Source organism: Eschrichtius robustus, chromosome 12 (genome assembly GCF_028021215.1).
Source record: "Eschrichtius robustus isolate mEscRob2 chromosome 12, mEscRob2.pri, whole genome shotgun sequence".
NCBI classification, from domain to species: domain Eukaryota; kingdom Metazoa; phylum Chordata; class Mammalia; order Artiodactyla; family Eschrichtiidae; genus Eschrichtius; species Eschrichtius robustus.
The window spans coordinates 95858861-95880840 of NC_090835.1; the positions used below are offsets into that span (position 1 = coordinate 95858861).

The window sequence follows — 21980 nt, forward strand, 5'->3', positions numbered from 1 at the left end:
AAAAAGAATAGTACTGGGACATTTTGGTTGCAAGAGACAAGTAAAACTCAGCGTGATTTAAACAAAACAAAACAACAACAAAAAAAGAATTTATTGTATCACCTATGTATTAGTTTTCTATTGCTGCAGAACAGATTATCATAAACATAGTGATTTAAAACCACTATTTCTGCAGGTCAGAAGTCTAGCCACGGCTTAGCTGGATTCTCCACTCAGGGTTTCCTAAGGCTGAAATCAAGGTGTTAGCTGGGCTGCATTCTCATCTGGGGCTTGCAGTCCTTTTTTCAAGCTCCTGCAGTTATTGGCAGAATTTACTTCCTTGTGGTTGTAGGACTGAGGCCCTTATTCTGTTGCTGGCTATGGGATGGGCACCACTCTCAGCTCCTGGTGAGAGCCATGCCCCCTCCCACCCCCAAATGTGTTCTTTCATGTTTTGAATCTCATTCCTGGAAGAGCTTGTCCCTTTGAAGGGCTTGCCTTATTAGGTCAGGCCCACCAAGGCTGGGCTTTCTGTTTTAAGGTCAATTGATTTGGGTTGTTAATTTTATCTGCAAAATCCTTCACAGCAGCAGCACCCAGATTGTGTTTGATTGAATAACTAGGAGAGGGTGTGTGTGCACCAGGGGACGAGGCAATCTTGGGAGCCACTTTAGAATTTTGTCTATCACAATGTAACTAAAAAATACAGGAATGAATGTAACTTTTGGCATGGCTGGATCCAAGGGACCTCACTGTCATCAGGACTCAGACGTTCTGTCTTTCAGCCTCGTTCCCTGCTGCAGAGCGTCACCCTCATGTGGGCTTTCCTCACAAGGTGGTAAAAATAGCTCTGAGTAGACCATGCTTCCATGGAGAGGGCATCTCATTCCTCTTAAGTTCCAGCCAGTCTGAGAGAGGCCTTTGATTGGTGTGGCTTTGGTTACATGCCCATCCCTACATCTTGTCATCATGGCAAGAGTGATATGTATTCTGATTCTCCAAGCCTAGATCATATGCCCATCTTTATTTATTTATTTTTAAAATTTTATTGAAGTATAATTGATTCATTATGTTGTGTTGATTTCTGCTGTACATCAAAGTTACTCAGTTATACATACATGCTCTTTTTTATATTTTCCATTACGGTTTATCACACGGTATTGAATATAGTTCCCTGTGCTGTACAGTAGGACCTTGTTGTTTATCCATCCTATATATAATAGTTTGCGTATGCCCATCTTTGGGCCCAAGGCATGAGGTCAGCCCAGCCCAAATAACAAAGAAAATGGGGGAGAGGTCATTCCAGAAAGATGCTGTCCAGGCAAAAATGCTAGTTCACTAAATAAAAAGAAAATTTAAGGAACTACCTTATCAAGTATTATAGGAGAGTCAGTTAGGAAAAGGCCACTACATTTAGAAGACAGGGAGCCATTCCTGACCTTTAAAAGAGAAGGAAGTTTACTTTAAAAAAAAAAAAAAAAAAGTGTTGAAATCAAACTCTAAGGGTTTAAGAGGTACCCGATGAAATACAGTGTTGAATTTATACTACACTTTAACATGTTTTATGGTGAACAGGGGAGCGGTGACAGCCATTTGGGAATGTATTAGGGTCTGGGGAAGATCTTTCAGGGATGGCAAGGATTATGTTTTAGGCTGCAAAGAAGTTTCTGGTAGAGGGGGGAAAACGTTGAAGGAGAGACAGAGGGCAGAATTGACCCCAACAGGCCTTGGAGCCAGTAGGAGACGGACTAAGAGCCACAGAAAGTTTTCCCAGATTATAAAGTGGTGTGGGCTTTTTGGGTTGTTTGGTCATTTGTCACTTCTTTGGAAGGAATGATACCTGTTTATTCCAATGTACCCATCTTCTAGTGATGAAATATACTCAAGATCCTTAGGCTCTGTCTGGCCATGTAATTGACAGAAAGGCTTTACACTTAGAGCAGTGGTTCCCAAAGCGTGGTGCCTGGACCCAGAAGCCTCAGCATCACCTGGGAACCTGTTAAAAGTGCAGGTTCTTTAGCCTCGCCTCAGACCTCCTAGATCAGAAATGGTGGGGATGGGACCCAGCAACACGGTTTCGCAAGACCTCCAGGTATTTTTTGATGGCGGTTCAGGTTTGAGAGCCACTGGCTCAGCATCTGCGTCTCTCCACCATGTACCACGAGGGTTTCCTTAATGGTGGCTTTTGAAAAGCTAGGAGAATCGAGGATAAAGGCTCCTGGTGAAGGGGGGAGGGGTTGTAAATCTTGAAGGGAGATGGCAACTGCTCAAAAGCCATTAGTGACCCAAAATATAATGGATTGGAAGAACAGGAGAGAGAAGAGTAAGTTATAACTTAATTGTTCTCGAGTTCATGCAGGGCTTTCATTTGGATGATAGACATATAGGACCTCCAAGTCCCTGGAGGGCAGAAAAGTGAGAAGGGCTTAAATTATAGCTGTGGAGTAGTGCCTCCTTTGGCATAAGGGTTAAGTCGTAGAACTGGTTTAGGATATGGATCATTTAATTTAAGTGCAGGCTCTTCTACTCAACACCACCAGGAGGCTGCAAAAGAAGGGCATGGCAAGGTTTCTTTCATCAAGGAGCTCATAAACTTTCGGAGCCTTTCAAGACTTACATTGTCCTTTTATACTCCCCTGGATTTATTTAACAGTGCTGAATTGAAAAGAACCTCAGGTCAGAATGCTCGGTAAAGGCTGTAAGTGCTGTGGGCAGTCGGGGAAGGAGAAATTGGCATTGTGTCATTTTCATCTCTGGATGGAGGATGAAACTGTCAGCCTGGCATAATTTCCCAGGTCTCATGGCAGGGTTTTGGACAACTTGGCTTCAGAAAGTTTTTCTTCTTGCTCTTTCTTCCTGAGTTTGCTAAAGCTTGTCAGAACTCCTAAGTCAAAGTGAGGGTTTGGATTTCACGACTTTGAACTTGGAGGATTATTAATATTTTGGGTTATATGAGAAACCAAATATGTAGGAGATACTACATTTTATCCAGTGTCTAAAATGAAAACAGGCTCAAATAGAAGTTTGGCTTATTCATTTCAAACAGACTTTCAAACTTACTCCATTCACGGGAGAACATGAATGAGCCTGTCTGAGGATTGCCTTCATTTTGTAGGATGAAGAAAGCAAATTCCTGATTTTCCTTAGTGGAAAAATTAAGTTGTACCAGCTCTGGGATGGTAGGGAGGGAACAAGAAAGACAGTTCAGATGAACACAACATTTCTGTCGCTTTTTATTTCTGTGCATCATGCTGCTTACCTGGGTAAATAAACAGGTACCAAACCAAGAACCAAAAGAGAAGATGCACAGGACACTCTAGAAAGTGAGGAAAAATACCATTTCAGTCCAGGAGAGAAATAATAAAAACATCCTAATAGTCAAGAGGAAGCCAGCAAATTTGGAACCTAATACAAGGTACTAAGAAGTGGGGTTTTTTGTTGTTGTTTTGTTTTTTGTTTTTAGAAGTTTACGTGTAATGTGATCTGTTTTTAGCCCTTTTAGGGGAGTGTTTTAAGAGGAAGCTTTTATTTCATTGTGATGGTGGGTTTTTTTTTTTAATTTATTATTTATTTATTATTTATTTTTGGCTGTGTTGGGTCTTCGTTTCTGTGCGAGGGCTTTCTCTAGTTGCGGCAAGCGGGGGCCACTCTTCATTGCGATGCACAGGCCTCTCACTATCGCAGTCTCTCTTGTTGCGGAGCACAGGCTCCAGAAGCGCAGGCTCAGTAGTTGTGGCTTATGGGCCTAGTTGCTCCGCGGCATGTGGGATCTTCCCAGACCAGGGCTCGAACCCGTGTCCCCTGCATTGGCAGGCAGATTCTCAACCACTGTGCCACCAGGGAAGCCTGGTGGGGTTATTTTTGATGCATTAGGAAGCCAGAGTCTTCCTTTTCTGTCACATCAAGTGTAATGCCTGCACTGAATAATGTTCCTCTAGCAGAAATTACTAGTTTGTTGCTCTGATGGCCCAGTAGTTGGAAAGAAGAATCATTTCTTATTTCAAGGTATTGAGAACAGTTCAGTTGCTCATTTCTTGATCAAGGAGACCCAATTGAAAAAAAGGGGAAAAAGATGAAATAACAGAAATTAATTGTACAGGTCTAGTCAGCTCACATCATGCAGAGGCTGTTTCCTCTGCCTGGAAACTTGATGACTGGTTAACTCTCGCTCATCTTTTGCTTCCCTGTTTAAGTGTTACTTTTGTAAGAAAGACCTTCCTTCTAAATGATGTTACCCCATTATGGGGTGATTGCAAATCAGTGTTATTTGTCCTTCTTAATGCCTATCTGCTTTTCGAATTTTATACAAATATTAAAAAATAGTATACTCTGATTCTTTCATATCTGTTCCTCTTGCAGCAGTGAGCTCCTTAAAGGCACAGTCCTTTGTCTGTTTTGTTCACCTTTATGAATATAGAATCTGGTGGAATATAGTAAGCGCCAAGTAAAAATGTGTCCAGTGAATGAATGAATAAGAAAGCACTTTGTACACTTGAAACTAATACAATGTTTTATGTCAGTTATACCTCGATTAAAAAAAAAAGAAAGCACTTTATAAACTGAATTCACTATAAAAGTCATGGTTAATTGTATTAATAGCAGACACCTTTCTCCCTTTCATCCTAATATTTTTCTCTGCATTTAAAAAAATTCTTTATTTTGAGGTCTACTTGTCAGTTTTTTGCCAGTTCCAAATCTAAGATTTGATATTATTCATTCTTGACTTTTTTTTGAGATAAGAGATCACATTTTTCCATCGAAAATATTCCTATACCCACAGTGCTAATTCTGGGATTCCCATTTTTGTTCAATGTACGCTTATGACTTTGAAAGAAAAACATGACTGGTACTTGTGGATGATTTATTTGGGAAGCAAACAAGATTCTAGCGTAGCATTTAAATTCTGTTTCTTGTCATCCCCAAAGCCACTCCTGTAAGCTTCCATACCTCAGGCATGCTCCTCAAAAGTACACAAGTCAACATACCCTGATAATATTGGCCCAGGAAAAGTTTTTCCTGGCCCTGTCTTACAGGAGGGAAAAAAAAAAAAATCAAGAAATCCAGGTGTGGAAAATATTAATGAGATATTGAGAGTAAACTTAATCAGGATATGAATAGGTCTTTTCTTTAAAAGCAACAAACAAACAAAAATCACCCTGTCCTTTTCCATCAGGGCTTCAATGTGCCACTTCGGTGGGTGGAAGTGGCAAATGGCCAAGTGGAAAATTTCACAGCCCTGCAAATGTCCAGTGCACTCAACACTGCAGAACAGCAATCCAAGGGAAGGGTGCGGACCAAATCATCATGTTCCTACACATGCCTCCCTCACCAGTTTTCATCTTCTCTGCCTCTTCACTTCCTGATCCAGGCCTTTACTTTTCTTCTTCTCCCTGAGATTCTAGATGCCTCTGTTTCCATCCTCTGCTTCCCTTGGCCCCTCGGTGGAAGAAGAAACATTTGGACCTTTGGGTGCCCCAGGGATGGTTGATTATGGGTGCCTTGCCAAAGCTGGCTTTTATATTCTGGCTCCAAGCTCAGTAACAGGCTTCTGACTACTAATAATCCTTTGTGTCTACGTGGCGCCTTTCTTCTCGGGAACTGTGAGTGCTTTGCCAGAGTGATCTTACTGGTCTTCCCAGCCACCCAGTGAGGTATGAAAATGGCAGAAGGTGATAGCCCTAGCTCCCTCCTTTTTGCAAGAGAGTAAACTCAAGTAGCTTATTTTGAGGCTGTGTTGCAAGTGTGCATCTCAGCTGGGATTGCATCTGAAGTCTCCCAGAATTGGCTTCACCTTGGGGTGGGGGTGGGGGTGGGGGAGAGGCTTGGCTGCACCGTGCTGTCTCCTGGAACAAGAGCAAAAATACTGCATTTCCTTTTTAAGCAAAGCATACTGGAGAATGGTCTTTGGTGAATTATCCATCAGTCTAATTGATCGTGAACTTCATTTGTTGAGATAACAAGGGATTTGACGATGCATTCACCTTTCTCTTTTTCTTTTGTTCTGTTCCTATGCTAGGTACTTCTCCCTTCCCTGTGAAAGGAAGAAAGAACACGCCTGGGCCCAGGAGCACTCCAGCTTCTTGTGGGAAGTCTCCATGGTGAAGGACAGGTTGGGGCTACCTGTGAACCGTGCACGGTGAATGTTGTAAGTTAACAAGATTTGCTTCTGCAGCGACTTGCCTTGTAACGATTTGTGAATCATTGGATCCAGGAGCCAGGGTGCTGAAGTGGTATTAGCATTAGCTCTAGGTGATCCTCCAATTAATTTCTTTTTTTTTTTTTTTTTTTTAAGGGTGGGGGGAGGTTCTGTTTTTATTTGCCATGAACTTGACTTTCTTCAGCTTCTTTGGGGCACTGCTCATTATCTTCTTATGGATCAAGTGTGGAAGACAGTGACTTTCAGTGTAGGAGCGCCCTTTCTCCTGGTGCAGTTAAATAGTATCAAGTTCAGAGCAGCCTCTTTAAACTGGGCTCTGGCAGTTCTTTTACGTTGGTGGGTAGGGGGTAAACTCTTCCAGGCTAAGGTTTCCCAACCAGGATTTGCACCCTGCAATTATTTTATTTATGTAAAGTTTTTGATTGGAATGAAATGTTTTTCTGGCTTTCAAAAATCTGAGGTATGCAAGTACAGTCAGCTGTTCGGTGCTTCTCTTGCTTAAAATTGGCTGATTTATTGCTTTTTATCAGGCTACTGGGTTGGGATTTTGAGATTAGCAGTTTTTGTGTGTCAGCTGCTGGTCACCTTTCATGAGGAGGTTTAGGATCCAGTAATTGAAGAGAAGGCACACTATAGGCTTCGAGAAGCTTATCCAAGCACAAAACTTACGGGTTTGCCCAGCTCTGCTGCTTTCTGGAAGTTTTACCTCATTGCTAGACTGTGTCATAAAAGAAAAAAAAGTTTAGAAGAGTTTTGACCAGGAAAGAGTAAAACTACAGGAAACCCAGGCTGGCCTATGAACATATTACCTTCAAATTTTAGAAAATGAAGCGCCAACTTCGACTTGGTTTGTGTGTGTGTAAATATGTATTTTATATATAGAATATATATATAGACACAATATATATTTGTGTGTATATGTATTATATATATTATATATGCAAATATGTATTTATATATATATATACATAATACGTATACATATATGTACGTATATGTGTGTGTGTATATATATATATATATATATATATATAAATAACTATATCAAGTTTTCAGCTTCTTAATAATTTGGTCAAGAAACTTTTCCAGGCATATATTACCATATTTTTCAGTTGTGTGAGTTATTTTGAATGAGCAAAATGCAATAATATGAGGGCATATATCAGGGAGAAAAAGCATTGAAAAGAAAGATTTCCACCGAGTTTTTATTTCTTGGTTTTCTAAAAATTTGTATTAAATACACATATTTCTCCATACTTCCTGAGGGTTAAATAGTCATATTAAAATAAGCTTATTGAACTCAAAATCTCCCAGTGCCTCAGAGTAAATGGATGATGGGAGATGCTAGTTTTTTCATGTGCTTTCATTTTGTACATATGATCACATTGGTTCTGGTAGAAAATATACAGCTCCTGGAATTATTGACCTAAATTCTATTCCTGGTCCTATGGTCAAGGTCAAGTAAGTCTGCAACCTTGGGCAAGTCACTGACCCCCATGAAGTGTTGGTTTATGAGTCTGTATATTGCTCTATGCCACTTGTTTATTGATGTTGCCATCTTGGTGTGGGCTCCCCAGAAGGAGCAGAGCCTTTTGTAACACACTTTAATCTTACTAAAAAAAATCTCATATTCTAAAGGTTGCTACCACTATTAAGGAATAATTTTGGGGGTCCTCTTGGATCTGGGTGCTACAATAGCAGTGTGCTTTTCTTGAAAGTATTTTCCCAGTCAGGCAGCTGGTAGAATGCACTTCTGGTAATGTTTTTTAAAGCATTTTTATCCTAGGAAACAAGTGTCTTATGGAAAAGTGCTTTAGGTTTCAGGTTACATTTAAAAGAACACTGCAGTTACTATAACCAAGATAGCTTTTGTTTCGAATTTGGTGGTGTTTTTTTTCTTTAAACCATAGCTTTGAACTGCTCATGTGATAACCCTGTCAGATCTCAAACATGAAGTGAGGTTTTCAAAGACGTTCCAAAGTGTAAACCTTAAGATGCCACATGGACAACTTGGAGTCATTTTAAAATCCTTCTTTAAATGGAGTGGGTTGAGAGAGAGGAAAATTTTTCAAAGGATGTGTGCTTGCACGTAGATGGGGTATGATAGTGGGTAGAAGAACATTTGAGTAATAATCATGGCAGCCATTGGAATTAGTGGTGTCCATCCTCAGCAGCCCTTGCAGACTGTGCCCCAGACTCACTACCTGTGTAGTTCTCCTCTGCTTGTCCCCATTAACCACCTTTCAAATCTGCCACCATCTTTCTAGCAGATGGACTTTGCTCCTCAAAGTGTCTCAGATTGGCTCTAAGGTGCGGTATCTTATACAGAGAGGAGTGGCAAGAAGACTGACCTAGGAGTCGGGAGACCTGGGTTTTACCCATGATGCTGCAGTTGCCTGTATAACCTGGGGCCCCCTAAAGCCCTGGGGACCCATTTTATCCTGAGTAACATGAGAAAGTTGAGTTTAGTGAGCTCTGGTGATTCTTCTCAGTGTCTAACGTTGCTTCAAGTATCAGCCTAGATGAGGCAGACTGGACCTTCGTTTTCCCGTTTGGCTTCTAAGGGTCAGTGATTTGGTACAACTTCAATTTACAAGTGCTTTTCAAACATTGAGCACAGTCTTGTGTTTAAAAAAAAAAAAAGGGGGGGGGTGCTTCCCTGGTGGCGCAGTGGTTGAGAATCTGCCTGCTAATGCAGGGAACACGGGTTCAAGCCCTGGTCTGGGAAGATCCCACATGCCGCAGAGCAACTGGGCCCGTGAGCCACAATTACTGAGCCTGCGCGTCTGGAGTCTGTGCTCCGCAACAAGAGAGGCCGCGATAGTGAGAGGCCCGTGCACTGCGATGAAGAGTTGCCCCCGCTTGCCACAACTAGAGAAAGCCCTCGCACAGAAACGAAGACCCAACACAGCCAAAAATAAATAAATAAATTAATTAATTAATTAATTAAAAAAAAAGAATTATTATGTCTGTCACCATCCCACTACCCTTTCCAGAGGACCCTCCCAGGGACCACGTGACAACTGAAAGGTGTTTGAGTGCTTTCTGAGAATAGAGTTTTAGTCACTTAAATTTAGGATCCATACTCATTGGTCTCCTTGAAAATTAAATATGAACCACTTTTGAAATTTAACTTTTTAAAATAGTCCACCTCTGTACTCAAATATTAGTATATAGGTAAGGAGGCAGCGATCTGTAATTCTTTCCTAAGCTTCTCTTAAGCTTCCTTAAGTAGGTCTTCTCCATGTTGCCTCTTTAAAGCAGCCTTCTTTGGCCTATATAAAATAGCACCACCCCATCCCTCTCATCCTCTAGCCTACTTTATTTTTCTTTTAAGCACCTTACATATTTATACATGCGTTTGTTAATCATCCGTCTCCTCAGTTAGACTGTAAGCTCCATGAAAGCAGGGATAACATCATCATCATCATCATTATTCCTGGTGAATCCACAATACCTAAAATGCTGTTTGTCCTGTGGTGGGCATTCAGTAAATATTTGTTGAGCAACTAAGAGCAGAATAAACATATGCCAGGGCTTCTCACGTGTGGGCCTAAGCCATTGAGAAAAGGACCATAAACATGGTTCTGATGAGAACTGCTTCAATCTGATAGTAGTTTGGTCAGGTAGAGGGAGGCGTGGAGAGACTAGTTCATTGTATTTTCCTTAGAAGTAGATGTTAAATGTTTATGATGTGTATAAGTCAATGTGGGAAAGGAAACCGTTAGTTTAAAAAAAAAAAAAAAAAAGGGCTTTATAGAACTATCAATAGAGTTTGGGGATTTTCTGATGCTTGAATTCTACACCGTGTGTATTTCCTCTCCTTTTCCATTTGAGTGGTTTGCTGTGTGGGTTGTTTGTGAGCGGCCTGCCCTGGCATTCTGTGAAGGGTCGGGGTGTTGCCTTATAATCCTATCATTTTATCACTGTTCATGTTTACATCTATTTTCAAAGTGGCAGATGGACTTGGAGTGCCAAGGCTACCTAGAAACTCACCGTTTACTGAATAACATCATTTTCATTTTCTTTTCTTTTTGGTTGATGCATACTTTGGAATAAAAAACAGTGCACCGGTACAGACTGAGTGCGTTGAGTGTTTTTCTGGTATGCAGGGAGAAGTTGACAAACACTTCCTTAGGGAGGGGTCATCCTGTGTGGCTTTTGAGGATCACAGGGATCAAGGTTTCTTGAATTTTCTGTGTTTATTGACCCCTTTTCAGAGTAACTGCTCTGAGAGCAGGAGTTACATTATTCCTATGAAGAAATGGAAGGACTCAAATAAACACCTCTGTGCCTATTTAGACAGCATTATGCTGCCTGTATAAGCTTTGAAAAATGGGAGCTGAATTTCTAGTCTCCAGAGTGAGAGAATTACACACACATACTCTAATCAGAGCGATTTGGGAATTTCCCTATGTGTCTGTCAGTTTGTACCTTTTAGGTTTGCCATCTGTGATACCAGATTTTTTTTATGATCTCTAGCACTGTCATAGAAAAAAAAAAAAACTGAAGTAGATAAGGGGATCAGAGGGAATGGGGAGATTTTACTGTTAGATAAATGAGGGGGGGGAAGTCTCATTTTTTAAAATCCTTGCTTGTAATGGCCCTGTCAATGGGCCTGCGTGTTATAAAGGCAAAGAGGCTCTCATATTTCATGCAAGTACTCTGGGTGTTCTTTGTGTAACCTCGAGTCTTCTGGAATTTTCTCTTTCACCCATGTCTTTCCCTTTCCCAGACTTCCTCCACTTGCTTCTTACCGACGGCATCACTCATTCCTGGCCACTGCTGCCTTGCGGTTGGGTGGGGGGCCTTGCATGAGCTGCCACTTCTGAGAGTTGATGTCAGCCCTACTTCCTGAGCCTCGGCAGAGGGCAGCCCGTCGCAGGCACCCCCGTTCCCCTCGCGTCATCTTCCCCTCGTGCTCAGCCTACTCCCCTCGGCGTCTCGGAGGGGAAAAGGGATATACTTGGAACCCTCAGAAGTTGTGGAAGGACAAATGTTCTTGTATCTTCTACAATATCCGTGTCCTGTGGGGGAAGAGAAGGCGCCTACAGCCTGGTCAGACTGCTTTCTAACTGAGTAGTTGCTGTTACGTAAAAAGGTTTTATGTTCTATTTAAGTTTCGAATTCACTGAATGAATCCTGTGTATGAAAAGGTGGTTGCATGCCAAGGTGTGCTCAGGTCTGTTAGGGATGCAGGGATGGGTAGTCTGCATTCACTGCTCGCTGGGATTTTCCTCTCTCCAGTCACTTTGGGAGGGGCAGAGTCGGGTGCTCCGAAAGGGGTGATGAGTAAGATTCTTCAGATTTGGGCTTTCAGGGAAGGAAGGCTTCACAGAGTGCTGAGCGTCTGAATTAGGCCTTGAAACAGAGGCTGGGTTTCAACGCCGTGTGTGTGTGTGTGTGTGTGTGTGTGTGTGTGTGTGTGTTCAGAAGGCGAGGGAGGGAGGGAGGGAGAGATGATAAACCTAGTCTTTTCTTTAACTGCTTCTTCATCTGGGCAGATGAGACCTCAGAGCCAGAAATGTCTTTCCATCAGGAATGATGTGCCATGACCGCTGACAAAGACATAGAGTGGGGACTTGGAGGACATGGGGACCATTCTTCTTTAGGGTCATTTTATATAAATATTTATAGGCAAAAGCTGAAGCAAGAACTTGGGCCACTTAAAGAAATGGTGCCTCCCCAACCCATGTAAAATGTAGTGTTTTCAGCTGAACTTCGCACAGAAACCACACCCGAAACTAAAAATGTATTGCTCAAGTGGTGTGTCTTTGAAGCGCTTGCTGTGGAAGAATCGGTATACACAGAAAGAAGGAAGGGCAAGGATGACTGGGAGGGAGTGGTGCCCTGGAAGGGGAATCTTAAGCCACGGAAAATTCTTCCAGACAGAGATCAGAGATTGATCAGCTCTACCATCTTTGTTATAAGTATAAATGAATATGACTGTATAGAAATGACTGATGTAAGTCTTTTCTCTCCAAGTATATCATATCATAGTATTTAAATTATTTTCATTGTTCCTCTGAAAGATTGTTGTTTCTCCTTTGCTTTCTTAGAGAAAAAGTAAGGCACAGATAGGAACTAAGTGACATTTTGTCATAAAGCCAAAACAAAATCCGATGGTTCTTATCAGCAAATTGTTCTTTGGGACTAATGTATAAAGAGAAACAGATAATTTCATTCTTTTAATTTCCCACGTTTTCACTTTTGTAAAATGATCATTTTTTAAGACCAGAAAATCAATTAACCCCTCCTTCCCTCAACATATATTCACATTAAATTTCCAGTGCTTACTATGTAATAAATTCCGGGAGGGGGACTCTTAGATTGAAAGAATTAACCCATCTTCTCTATGTCCTGAGGATTATGTTAACCTTTTGCAGACACCTGAATAAGAATGTTACATGATTCAAAAAAGTCATTTTCTACAAGCATAAAATGCTTTTTAGGTGAGATAGGTTTCAAACAGCTAATTTTACTATGTTGGGGGATTTTAGTGTTTCAGTGTCAGTTTTCTTTTTTTTTTTTTAATAAATCTATTTATTTATTTTTGGCTGTGTTGGGTCTTCGTTGCTGTGCACGGGCTTTCTCTAGTTGCGGCGAGAGGGGGTACCCTTAGTTGTGGTGAGCAGGCTTCTCATTGCAGTGGCTTCTCGTTGGGGAGCACGGGCTCTAGGCGCGCGGGCTTCAGTGGTTGTGGCATATGGGCTCCGTAGTTGTGGCTCGCGGGCTCTAGAGCACAGGCTCAGTAGTTGTGGCGCGTGGGCTTAGTTGCATCACAGCATATGGGATCTTCCCGGACCAGGACTCGAACCCGTGTCCCCTGCACTGGTAGGCAGATTCTTAACCACTGCGCCACCAGGGAAGTCCAATGTCAGTTTTCTATTTGTGCTTATGTTCTGAAACAACTTCCTTAAGTAGAATCCCCCAAAATGGAAATATTAATGGGATACAAACGGCAAAACCTCCTTCAGAATCTTTTTGTTTCCAAACCTCAAGTTCCTGTCATGCTTTTTGGACTCTTCGCCATCTTCTTCCACCTGTAAATCTTACTTCTTTCCCAATACCTTTGTCACACACGTCTTGTGACCATCTCCCTTCCGGCCACGACTGTCTAGCACTAGGACTTGTCCACAGTGCAACAGAATTTGCTGCTTGGGACCCCTGCACGGCTACTGGGCTGTGCTACATCTTTCATTCTGTACATCAGCCATCCTTATAGACATTGGGACATCGATGTTTTGCGTATCTGGAAATGAAAATGCTCTTGCTAAAATTGTTTTCTAAAAATTTCCATTAGGTTGTTCTTCATTTCATTTTTCTTTTTTTTTTTCCCTGCAGTCTTTGCAGCTTGCATAGAACTGAAAAATTGTAATTTCTCCAGGGCTAAAATCCAAGACTTTGATAGGCAGTCTTCATGTCTGGGTCTCCTACAAGTTGCTATCCACTATAAGCATTGTAAACCTTACCCTGCAGAACAAAGAGAACTGGACACAAAGATTGTTCCCTTCTCCTACCATGGCAAGCCCTAGTTTCTCAGTGTCTTTTGTCTTTTCTTCCTTGTTCTCCAAGAAGAGGGAGTATGAGATTAGGATGCAGTTGTTCAGAACAGGGACAGCTATGGCCTGTGCAAACAGATTTTTTTCCCTTCCCGTTCTTTGGCAGCCTCAGTTGTTCTACCTGTTTCCGGCTCTCCTGCTTCTGCTATGAACAACCTTCCTTCCCCCACTTTTCAGGAGACTAAGAAATATATAAATGTCAGTTGGTTCCTGCATATCTACAGGCTCACATAATTCAGAATAGTCATTCAGCCTGTATCTTCAGTGAGTTTCTTGCCCCTTCTCTATCACCACCACATCAAGTACAAGTGCAGATTAAAGGATAGTATGTCAAGGTGAGAGCTATCCGCTGGGTAATGTTAGTCTGTCATTCCCTTAGCGGAGCAGATTAGCTGCCAATTGGTATCTTGTTGCTGTCATCAGAATTTACAATCCAGGTTGCCCACTCTGCTGGCGATCTATTTCTGAGCCCCAGCAATGACGCCCGTTGTCCTAGCAACCTGCTGGCTGGCACTTCCCTAAAGGCAAGCAGAGGAATGGCAGTGGAAGAGGGAGGCCTCCAGAGGGTCAGAAGGGGGGAGGTGGCAGTCACCTTGCTCAAAGAGGATTTTCCATTTCCTTCATCTGGGCAGGCCTCCAGGAAGAGTATGTCAGTATCATGGGAGTGTCACTTACTAAGGATCGTGGACCACATGGTCTTTCTGGTGCAGATAGCATCCCATGGAGAATAACAAACTGATTAATGGATAGTCCAGGCAGAATGTGGGGACTGCCGGGCCAGGATGTTAGGTGATCTGAGAACATTAGATGGTATCAGTTTTTCTTGTGAATTGAGTTAATGTTCCCGTTGCTTATCAGCACTGGTGTTCAGAGTTGGGGACATGGGTAGATATTTGGGAGGAATCAGAGGTTAAGGGAGGAGGATAAAGGGAAACACCACAGTCAATCTTGGCTCCTTTTCCTGTTGACAGGTGTGGCCTGAAAGCAGTTGAGTGTAACTAGAGTTCTTTGACTGGGCTCTAGTGATTATCGGTGTTCGCAGCATTGCAAAGGAACCCCCCTTGTCCTCTTCTCTTTAATTACTCTCCTCTGCCGTTGATGTCAAATTGAATTGGCATTAAATGACTTTTTCCCCCTCTTCTTATTTGGATCCAAAAGAACACAGAAGCCTTCTATCTTAAAGCCCCTAACTTAGTTGGCATTGCCTAGATTAAGTCTAAAATTGGGCAGTCAACTGACCATGGATATCTTGGGGACTTAACTCCATAGCCATTTCATCAGAGAAGCCCCTAGCCAGTGCCTTTGGCTGACATTTTTTCCTAGGGAGTGCGTCTGTCTCACTTGGCATGGAGATGTCAGGACATTTTTCACAAAAGGTGCTGGGGCGCCAGGGAATCTGGTGAAAGGGATGTCCCCAGAACATTTGAAGCCCACCAGTGACATAAAATATCATCAGTACCTTTCATTGCTAAAAGAATTTTTGTATTTGCAGAGACCTTTTAGTATTTGCTCCGCAGAATGACCAGACTTAGCTGAGATAACAGCATGTACCTGTGTCTTCAGGATGGGGAAGCCGGTTAGGGTGTAACCGAGCATTTCTAGTACATTCTGTATACTCAAGCAGCGGTGTGCACTCCTATCTAGTACATTTTATATACTCAGCATATATTAATGCCCCCTTTCATACCTAGAATAAGGATAGATAATGAATATCTGGAACTGGAACTAAGAGAAATAATACTTGGACAAAAAAGAAACTCCAAGGGAGTTGTTTGTACTTTCAGAGCATCCTGTGTTTCCAAGATGTTTCTTAAATAAATCAGTTTTGTTTGACAAGCATGTGGTATGCCCAACAGGTCATTATGTTAAGTCGTTGAAATGGTTTAAACTGTGGAAGACATTGTGTGTTTCTAGAACGATAAATATCTCTTAGGTACATTTTGATATGGTGGAGAAGCAGAGTTGATTTTTTTTTTTAAAGGATCATTATGTAACTCTTAATTCAATATTTAATGCTAAGTATTCATTGTTCTTCATGGTACACAGGCAAGGAAATCAATTCTCTCATATTGATATGAATAATAGATACAGACTGTGGATTACATTAAAGTTGGAAGACTAAAGTCCTTCTCTAGGTTGGTTGCTTTTTTAAAAGAAATCTGGTAAAGCAGATGATAGCCCAGTTAGGACTCATGAGCTTCATGCTTCATACTGTTTTTTTCCACAACCTATCTAGATATACAGTAATTGGAAGCACATCTAGAAGAGAAAGAACCTGTTCTCTCTCCCCGTTGAATTTGTTGTTGTCAGTCACAGAGGTAGGTGTGAATCTAAACGTTAACACCTAAGGAGACAATGGGGGTTCCTTGGGCTTGGTCCAGGAGCCAGAAGCATCGGCTAAGGATGGACGCCTGGGTTTTCTTCTCCTTCCCACCCCTCTGAGACCATGGGCAAGCTACTTTCTTTCTCAGTGCCTCTATTTCCATGTCTTCCGAAGGAAGGTAGTTCTTACTTCCATTTGACAGCATGAGATTTAAAGGTATTCATCCAAATAAGGGCTTTTGGACACATCTGTGGGTTCAGATCCTAGACCTGCCACTCATTAGTTGTGTGTCCTTGGGGAAATTGCCCCCCTTCTCTGAGTCTTATTTGCCTCATCTGTAAAATAGGGCTGGTCATACCTATGCTGCAGGATTGTTGAGAGAATTAAATGAGATAATGTGAGTTAAATTTTTTTTTTCACACACACACACTTTATTTTATTTTTACAAGAGATAAAATAGACTGACACCAAGCATTGTAAATGGATGACCACAACAAAAGCAACAATGATTGCAATTACCAAACAATGTGAATTAAATTTTAGCCCAGGGATTGCTCCCTAGTCACCGTGGCAGCTATAATGCTGTTAGGATAATAAATTTCACAAAACAAAATTTATCGTGATGTGTTGCTGAAATGAACAGGTGAACAGTTGCCACTCGCTAGTCTCTTTGTTGTAGAGATGTTTCCTCTGTAATAGGAATTGTCATTAGCTGTCAGTGTCATTGCATAGCCAGCGAAGTCAGTTATGTATTGTCAAAGTCTTCTGCTTCTTTGACATATATGGTAGAGTAATTATGATGGTGAAGGTGGGAGCATTTGTCAGAATTATCCATGTGCATACTCTAAGGGGCCTTGGAATTTTAGGTGAATTTTTTTGTATTAGTCAAACTGAAAGTTACAGTGAGTTTGCAAGATACAGTCGTCTCATCTATAAAAAGAGTAGGGAGATTCCCAAAGGCTATTGATGAGTGGAACTCTTAAAAAAAAAGAAAAACTATAATATTTTGATGTAGTTACCATGTCTAGGTGGTAATAGGTGAAAGTAACCTGGTCTAATTCTTTGAAATTAAAGATAGAAAAAACCAGAAGATAGAGGTATACATTCCTGTGTCTTCTTTCAGCAAGTATTTACTAGGTGTGTGCACTAGGGAAGGCATCCACAACAGCTAAAAAGAGCTTCCAGTCACTGGGAAAAGAGATGAGAAAATAGGCAACTCCTTTACACTGTGGCGAGGGCTCTTTTAGTGGTACCCAGAGGATGCCATGGATGGAAACCAGTGTGGCATCTTCTGGGGTCAGAGAACTCTTCATTCCCAGACCTGAAGGACCGACAGGTGTTAACCTGGAAACAAAGTGGGTGTATCAGTTGGCATATATATGTAACAAGCCACCCCAATGTTTAGTGGCTTTAAAACAACAAGCATGTATTATTTCTTATGATTCTGTGAGTCAGCTGGGCTATTCTAGGCTAGGCAGCTTGGCTGTGACTGGTTGGTCCTTGATGGCCTCACTCGTATGTCCAGCTGTAAGGCTGGTTGGGAGAGGGGAGCTTCCAGCTGGTCCCTGCTCCACGTGGTCTCTCATCCTCCAGGAGGCTAGTCTGAGCTTTCATATTGCGATCTCAGGGATCCCGGGAGCGGCAAGAGAGGATAAACTCCAGCACACAAGTGCTTTTTAACCTCTCCTTGCAACATCTTTGCTAATTTCCCTGTGGCTAAAGCAAGTCACCCAATAAGTCCAGATTCAAGGGATGGGGGAAATGCCAGCTTTAGTTGGTCACATGATGGACAGCGTGTGCCAGGCTCAGAGAGGAGAGAGAACATGACATGTTGGAAAAGTGCAAATAGTCCAGAGCCGCTAGAGCAGAGCTAGAGCAGAAGTGTCAAGGGAGGGGCCAGATCACCAAGTGTCTTTTCAGAAAGCTCTGCGGAGGAGTTTGCAGTGTATCTTGAAGACAGGAGAGAGTCCTTGAAAGATTTTAAGCAGGATGTTGACATCATCAATTCGTTATGTAAAAACTCGGTTAATGGCAAAAGCCTAAAAGCATTTGTAAGCCTAGGCAATTCAGGAAAGTTTCCAAAGAGACGTCCCAGGGATCATTGGAGAAAACAAAAACACTACAACTGAGAGGTGGTTCCAGGTTGACATGGGCTTTCTAAACAGTGGAACCAGAAAAGAGGATGGTGAGCCTCCAAGGAAAGGCAGAGGCGCTCAGGTCATGCGCAGTGTCTACGTGAAGTCTGCCGGGAGGGCTCAGAACACATTAAGGGAGTCAGACCTTGCAGGCAACGTTTATTGCATCACTTCCTGGTGGGGTCCTGCCTGCTCCTGTGTACTGGGGTTTCTGAACAAATACCTACTGATGAGCTGATTGAAAGACCCATAAAGATAGTGTCTTTGGCTGATAGGTAATATTACAGCACCACCCCAGCTGAAGACTCTTCTTTGCAACAGGTTTCCCTGTGACACCTCAAAATAGGCAGTGTGTTCCAGGGGCCCTCAGACACTCTAAAAAAATCCTTCTTTACCCTCGGATGGGATCAGGGCTCACTCGTTAATTTCAAGAAGTGATCTTTTAACTGTGCTATTAAGTGTCACTCTTTAAAAATACTAAAATAGAAATGACTGTTTCATTTCACTAAATTCAGCTCACCGAGACTGAGAACTTGTGGTTTTCATCGGTCCGTTTGGGACCCAGTTTGTTGTCACCGAAACTGCACGATATTGAGTGGGAGTTGGCAGGGTCCTGTTCAGGCTTTGGGGTTCTAACTCCGACGTGCTAAGTACTATCTTTTATAGATTTAAAAAAATGGGGGCAGGGGACACCTAAATGTGCATTAAGCAGATAATAATTTGCCTTGTTTTCTTTTTAATTTTCCAGTAACAAATAGGAAGTACAGAAGAGTGTAGATAGGGCAGTACAGGCTCCTGGGGTGGCTCTTTGCTTTGAGGGACACCTTCCCTGACCGTGAAATTGACAGCAAGTAAAAATCAAGGGGATAGAGGAAGACAAGGCGAGGAGGACTGAAAGCCCAGAGCATGGGCCTCTGGGAGCGCGTGGGCCAATTTTGTAGCTCAGAGTCCTACATTTTCTCCACTTAGAGAGTTTTAAAACCAACCTCTGGTGAGGATACTTGATGGTATCAGCTCTTCATTTGGTGCTCACTGATACAAGTGTTGGGTTAGCTCTGAAATCAATCGGGGGAACGGCTCTGCCCCTTTGGGGCTAGAGGCTTGGCCCCTGTGCCTGGCAGGGTGATCGCCAGGTACTGCTACTTGGTTGGGGACACATTTTCAGACAGGAGAGGGTTTGAGAAACCCCGATGCTGGGTCAGAGGCTAAAGGCATTTGTTTGCTGCTGAGAAACAGCGAGCATTTTAGACATTTTTAGCAGAAAGTCTCAAACAGTTATGTGAAGGACGGATCGATGTGTGGAAGGGGACCTCATAATTTAAAATGTCCCTGTGTGGTGAGCTCCATTGTCCTGTGAAATGGAAATGAAAACATGGTGTGTTTGGGAGTTCTCAATTCTGCTTATTTGCTTTACTAGCAGATTACTGCACAAACACTGACTCATTGCATCTGATCTTGAAAGGAAAATACGGTTTGCTATGTTCCGCCTGGTCTGGTTTCCAGCACAGAGTCTAGAACAGTGGCAGGTGAAGGAGAGAGCCCAGCCGTATAGGTAAAGCAAGGTCCAACTCCCATATTCTTTCTATACAATAAGAGGTTTTGCATGAAATATTAATCAAAATAATATATGTCTCTTTACAAATACGTATTCAATTTGTCCGAGAACATGTAGAGTATAGAGGAGGAATATAGAATCTTATTTTTGAAAAGCGGGTGAAGATGCAGGTGTGTGTATGCTGCCAGCTGTGTATTATTTCACTGGGTTTTGTCACCTTCTTTTCTCACCCACCTGTGCTTTCTGTGGTACCTGAAGCAATGTAACCAGGCTAATAAATCCACAAGGGACATGAGTACACAATTATAAAGTTAACACTGTGATCAAAACCACCTCCTGACAGATTGCCAACAAACACATGAAAGGATGCTCAACATCACTAATCAATAGAGAAATGCAAATCAAAACTACAGTGAGGTGTAGCACCTCACACCAGTCAGAATGGCCATCATCAAAAAATCTACAAACAATAAATGCTGGAGAGGGTGTGGAGAAAAGGGAACCCTCTTGCACTGTTGGTAGGAATGTAAATTGATACAGCCACTATGGAGAACAGGATGGAGGTTCCTCAAAAAACTAAAAATAGAACTACCATACGACCCAGCAATCCCACTACTGGGCATATACCCTGAGAAAACCATAATTCAAAAAGAGTCATGTACAACAATGTTCACTGCAGCACTATTTACAAAAGCCAGGGCATGGAAGCAACCTAAATGTCCATCGACAGATGAATGGATAAAGAAGATGTGGCACGTATATGCAATGGAATATTACTCAGCCATAAAAAGAAATGAAGTTGAGTTATTTGTAGTGAGGTGGATGGACCTAGAGACTGTCATACAGAGTGAAGTAAGTCAGAAAGAGAAAACAAATACCATATGCTAACACATAAATATGGAATCTAAAAAAAAAATGGTTCTGAAGAACCTAGGGCAGGACAGGAATAAAGACATAAAGACACAGACGTAGAGAATGGACTTGAGGACACAGGGAGGGGGAAGGGTAAGCTGGGACGAAGTGAGAGAGTGGCATGGACATATATACACTACCAAATGTAAAATAGCTAGTGGGAAGCAGCCACATAGCACAGGGAGATCAGCTTGGTGCTTTGTGACCACCTAGAGGAGGGGACTAGGGAGGCTGGGAGGGAGACGCAAGAGGGAGGGGATATGGGGATATATGTATATGTATAGCTGATTCACTTTGTTATACAGCAGAAATTAACACACCACTGTAAAGCAATTATACTGCAATAAGGATGTTAAAAAACAAAAAAAACCCACCTCCTGTACTTTTTGAGAAGTTTTAATAGTACGCTGAAGTCTGAGTGAGTGGAACTTTCTTTGAAGCTACCCTTGATCACCTCCATTATTAATGTACAGAGGCAGTCACGTCAGCTAAGGTCTGATGGTGTGGAGACTGTAATGCCTGCTAAGTATTCTGAGGATCTTATAATGAGAGAGAGGCTCTCCTGGTTCAGAATACTGTTGCTTCTCCCCCTTTTTAGGTAAAGTCTCCTGATATCACAGTAGATCTCTCTCTGTCTCTCTAACACACACACACACACACACACACACACCCACCCACCCATATCCCTGGTGTGCTCTCCTGAAGGCAACCCGGCTACAGAGGAGCAGCATGACTCCAGAAAGCATGGAAGCCTTGCATTCAGCTGGCTCTCTAGCCCCAGATTCTAGGATAAGGGGCATAAAGTCATAGCTTACATTAAAGCCCCTCTGATCCACTCTCTTATCTCTTACACCGCTCGCATATCTAGATTCTTTGAACCTAACCTTTTCATTGCAGCTGACTCAGAAATGAAGAGTTCTGAAGCCTGTGTATTTATTTATTCCATCTCAATCTTAGATTTGCTGACCATACTTCAGTTCATGAAACTGGAAACTCCAAATTAGTTTCCATGATGAAATATGTAGCCACAGTTGAAAATTGTTTAGCAGAAGCCATGTTGATTTTAGGATCAAACTCCTTCCGAGTTTTGCCTTGTGACTTTTTGTATTGCTGGGAGTCTTTCAGATAGAAGGGAGGGGTCAGGATGGAGAGCAGAGCTAGGCTTCTATGAAAACCTGTGGCGACAGGTCATCAGTGGCATGGAGAGAATTTCCAAGTAGCACAATTTGATTTCACCAGTTCCTGCTGACTTGTTTTTTTCCACTGTCCGGACTTCCTCTCCTCCTTTTGGACCTCATCTTTCCCCTCTCCCAGACGCCTCAAATCAGTTCATGCACCTTGGTTGACCTGTGGAGAA

General features: G+C 42.2%; 1 protein-coding gene across 3 annotated transcripts in view; it reads left to right on the forward strand.

The window, feature by feature from the left end:
• Positions 1-21980, forward strand: part of ATXN1 (ataxin 1) — a 389613-nt gene that overhangs the window by 236473 nt on the left and 131160 nt on the right. For all 3 annotated transcript variants that reach the window (XM_068559472.1, XM_068559471.1, XM_068559473.1), the window contains exon 5: positions 5996-6124. The gene's annotated coding sequence lies outside the window, so the exon portion shown is untranslated. The remainder of the gene's footprint in view (positions 1-5995; positions 6125-21980) is intronic.